Raw genomic sequence first — 5,427 nt, forward strand, 5'->3', positions numbered from 1 at the left:
ATTTCTTGTTTTTCTTATCTATTCTTTACTTATTATCATAAAAGTAACTTAAAATGTAAAACTTAGAAACGTTTAGGCTAGATAGGGTTAAATTAGGTAATATGAATAAATATAATGATAATAATAATAAACATTTTCTACGAGGTACACTCGCTAGGACTAACAGGTCACGAGCAACACGAGCTTTATGTAACTTGGTTAGTGTAACATTTGCTTTATGTTACTGCATATTTTGACACTTCTTATGGCGGGAATTTTAGAATTCATGTTTCAAAAGGCAATAAAAAATAAAAAATAATTTATAAACAGTTGTATAAGGTTAAGAAGTTTTAAACTATTTAGTGTAAATAAATGTTGTTTCCTGCTACAATTTGAAGTAATTCTAGAAAGAAAAAACGGTAATTTTGATTTATTTTGTATTTTTTATCGTGGTTACGAGGTCGGTCAAATTGATCTAATCTATATTTAACAAGAATAGAACAAATAAAAAATAAAATATGAAGATTTATCGAAAAAGGAGAGAGTTAAACTGACGGTCCGGATCGTCAGTAGGGGCCCCTCACCGCTTGGAGCTCTGGCGCAACTACGCCCTGGTTATCTGGCATCATGGGAAATTTAGGTGTTTAGAACTTATAGATTACCTAAACAATGTAAACTGCCACACTGAACTTACCGTTGAACTTGAAGAAGATAAGACAGTTTATTTTCTTGATTTTTGTATTAATAAAGTTAATTCCATCTTGAAACTTTTATTTTTAGAAAGTCTTATTCGGCTGCTACAGTTACTAATAAGTTAGCGGTATTTGAGTGTTTTATTCAACAAGCTCTGAATATTTGTAGTAATGTTCAAAGTTCAATTGATCAACTAGAGTACCTCAAGACAATAATTGTTGGAAGGGGATATAGTAATGATAATAGACACATACTGCACAAAAAGACTGTCAATTCTCGTAAAATGACTAATTCTATTACTTTATCAAGTCAAAAGTAAAACAAAGAACACACATTCTTGTGTTTTTCTCACTTTGAGAATTTGACTGTTAAATTGAGTAAATATTTTAGATTTTACGATAATACTATATGTTAATTTAAACTACTAAATTAAATAAAATTTATTCAAAAACCCAATAAAAGTTTTAGTTTAAACCTGGATTTTAGGAAATCCATTGTGAAAAAAAAACAAACAAACAAAATTCAAAATTGAGGATCATATGTCATAAACTAGATGTGAGATACAACATGTTTATTCTGCAATTACAGAACATGTAAATCATGCAGGTCATGATATTAATTGGCAGGATACAAAACTTTTAAAATGCGTTAGAGATTTTAAAATTACGAATATTTTAGAAACGACTGATATATTAAAATTTAATAGAGACCGTGGGCTTCGTTTTTGTGAAACAGAAACGTGGTTTTAATTATTATAAGAACAATATCCAATAGAGATTACGCTTTTACATATTCTTCAAATTTTTAATTTTTAGATTCCTAAAAGTATATGTAGAGTTACAGAGATAGTGTAGATATTAATTAATTTAATTTAATGTGCTTTCGAAAATAATTCCGAAAATAACTAAAATAACCAATTAGGTAAATATACAAAAGCGTGGTTACAAAAACACATATACCAATATGTGAAATATCTTGCTGTAGGTAATTAATAGTTTAATGAAAATATAATGTTAACGAAGAATCGAACACACAACAATAGAGGCACTCCCTTTGCCTATAAAATCCAATCCTGGAATCCCTTTGACCATAAAACACAACCCTGGAATCCCTTTGACCATAAAACATAATCCTGGGATCCCTTTAACGTCAAAGAATAATTGTAAGTAGATAAAAATAAATCCAAATGGTTTTTCGGTAAATATTAAAAGAATTAAAATTCAGCCTATTTTAAAAAAATTAGATTAAAAAGTTTATCAAATATACAATAGAACTTCGAAACAGAAAAAAACACTAGTAAATACAACAAATTTTATCGTAGATGATAAATATAGTACGAGATATCCAAGAAAATAAACAAAAAACCTGACAACCAGTGCTATGCGTTCTAAGCCTTGAGCTACTTTCTTTCTTTCTTAACTAACCCTCATACATACAGGGTAAATTTACAAATGACTTGTATAGAGATTATTTTACAGCTTCTGTCGCCAAAACACAGAAAACTAGTACGTATTCAGGAAGAAAACCGAACCAATGCTAGGTGACACTTCTACTCAAAAGACCAATCAAAACCAACATAAAACGACACTATATGAAATAAAAACTGCTGAACTTTAAAATACAGCTGAAAGAATGTACCTCTGAACTCCAAGGCACTGGAACAAAAATAACATAATTACGTTAAGTGACGATCAATATGTATAAGGTTAACATTAGCGGTTACCGCATTAAACCAAATTTAATAATCTTAATTTGAAAGCTGTAAACTTATAAAACGACCAAAAGCTCTTTTCCATACAGTCAAACGTCTTAACAATGTCAGTGCACAGTGTCATAATTAGAAGAAAAACCTAACAAATGCGCAATACCCAATACAACAGTTAATTGTGAGCCCCCGAAAACATACAGAACTTCCAGCCTCCTTGCCATAGTACTGTAATGAATCTGCAGTATCCTTCTCCTCAGGTGGTAAAAATAATGTAAGAAACTCCTTCTATAATTCTGGTACAGAACTACATAAAAGATGTAATTTAAAGTGAAGAAAAGATCAATCTTGATTAATATTCAAACATAACTAAATTATAATTAAATTACTGAAAAACTTCGGAACCACTTCATGGAATAAATCATGAGCCTTAACAATTTCCCTGAGTTTATAGCAGCGGGAATTCTTAAAGTTCATGATTTATGTATAATCCGATGTTGATTGATTATGAAATAAAAGTTCATGAAAAATGGCATTACCAACTGCTATACAGAAATTCGTCATATATTTCCAGATAAAACATTCTATGTATGATATTATAACGTTCTGGATAAAACAAGGTAAAAGTTAGTAATATGTAGGTAAAATAATACAACGAAAAATTTTAAAACCTAAATTTCTGTGACCATACTATACTCGAGCAACAAAATTCTAAATAACGTTGTAAATGTTTTAACTGAAACGTAGTCTTACGCAATCGAAAGTCTAAAAGATTAATGCCTTTCTCTAAAACTTGTTTAGTTAAAATCTCCTACGATACCTTATGAAAAACCTCTATTATAAACAAATCTTAGAGCATTCTGTCTCAGTCAAGCAATGATCTAATCAGTTAAACCTAGGACCTGTATTGAAGAACACCAAAAAGGCGTCTGGGGAATTAACTATTACAGATTTACTTACAATAGGCGAGGAGCAATAATCTCCTTAAAACAGAATACGAGCCCCCTGATTAACACTCTCCTAGTTCAGCTTAGCCGTAACATTCAGATCTGCATGAAACAGTATATAGATCACCCTAACGGAAGCACCAGAAATACACAGCTTGTCCACCTACAATTTATTACTACTAGCCTAAGCTCCTATCTACATCTCCTGATTTTGAGACCTATTAATCTTACTTCCGATGCAACACCATATACGTTATGAACCACAGTAGATACAAAAGCAACATCAGATAATGTCAAAGTAGTATCATCGGCATGTGAGTCAAATCTATTAACTGAAATCCTCTTATCAGACCCTAATAACTACTCAAGAGTTCTTCTACACATAGTACAGGTACATAAAGAAGCGCTGATAATGGACACCTTTACTCTAAAAAAAAAACAAAAAAAACGGCACAGTAAAATGTTTCAATTTATTTAAGGAAAAATGACCTAATACCCAATTTTCTTCAGAAAACAAAACAAACAATCAAGTTCGACTAGATCAAAAGCTTTAAGTTGTTCTAATATAGCCAGAAACACGTCGGCATTTTGATTTATTAAAACTCCAACATGGAATAATAATGTCAATACTCGTATGATGTAACAATTAACCAGATCAATACCAAATTTCAAGAAACAATAGAATGCTGTCAAGACAAAGTGGCAAAAAAGTCTGATGGATTCAGTCGTAAAACCGTCATGGTCAGGTGACTTATAGCGTGAAAAACTCAAAGGTACTGAACGTTATAAGCCATCTAGCTCACTTCTAAGCCACCAATGAGGAATGAATGAAAAAATGAGATGCATGCTTCATTTCTTAGTATATATTTAATGTGTGCGAATGTGGAAATATATTATGATTCAAATGATTTATTACTCTTAATACGTATATTTTTGTAGTGTTTGTATGCATAATAATTCTTAATATTTGATTAATTGTAACAGCTAGAAGGAGATCCTTACTTCTTTTCTTACAGACGATAACACCGGATTGCGTTAAAAATGTGCTGATTTTTATGTTTTTCAAGCAAAATACATGATTTTCACACTAAATCTTCATACCTAAGTTTTTCAATGTCGGTTTCAGTGGTCTTACAAGAAAATCAATATGAATAATCTAAAAAATAAATCAAAGCTATTTGAAAATATTGTTCATTTTAGTAATTTCACTACATTTTAAGTGTTTGTGCCAATCATAGGCCTACTAACTAGACATTAGGTTATTCTTATCGTTATCAGTATATTATCGAAGAAACAGCACTGATAACTCACCTGAGCCAAAATTTAGATAATTTGTGTAGAAATTCTATTACTTTTATCTCGATAGACGAGACAAAACAGAAAGCTGAATGGCTTCTACTGTAACATAGATTGTGACGTAACTTAATATGGTAGCTGAAATTGAAATATATGTTGTTTCAGCAAATTGATTTTATTTTTTCTTGTTGTTTGACTTTTGAGGAAATCACTGCACAAAAATGAGCTTTCAATAACATTAAAGGTTACAGAGACAGCCATGGAGGTATCTTTATATTTTGGACCTAAAGTAAACTAACTAGTTTGACACCATTTTATATATCTCTTCTAATGAGTCAAATGGTATTTGAATGTTGAATATAAAAACACTATACACATTTAACCTGTTTTATATTATAGTTTTACACAAACAGAAAAAGTAGGAGTATAATAGTGGTCTTGCTTACTTTTGTACTTATGACATCATTATAGCCCCCTCCAGTGGCACAGCGGCATGTCTGCGGACTTACAACGCTATAAATTGGGTTTCGATATAGTGGTCTTGCTTACTTTTGTACTTATGACATCATTATAGCCCCTCCAGTGGCACAGCGGCATGTCTGCGGACTTACAACGCTAGTAAACTGGGTTTCGATACCCGTGGTGGGCAGAGCACAGATAGCCCTTTGTGTAGTTTTGTGCTTAACTTCAAACAAACAAGACATCATTACAATTTACAACCCGCAATACCGATACCATTCTTTCTCGTTACTCAATTTAGTTTTAAATGAAACACTGGCAATATCTATGTGTAATCATAATTTTTTT

This window comes from Limulus polyphemus, unplaced genomic scaffold (genome assembly GCF_000517525.1).
Source record: "Limulus polyphemus unplaced genomic scaffold, Limulus_polyphemus-2.1.2 Scaffold988, whole genome shotgun sequence".
Classification (NCBI taxonomy): Eukaryota; Metazoa; Arthropoda; class Merostomata; order Xiphosura; family Limulidae; genus Limulus; species Limulus polyphemus.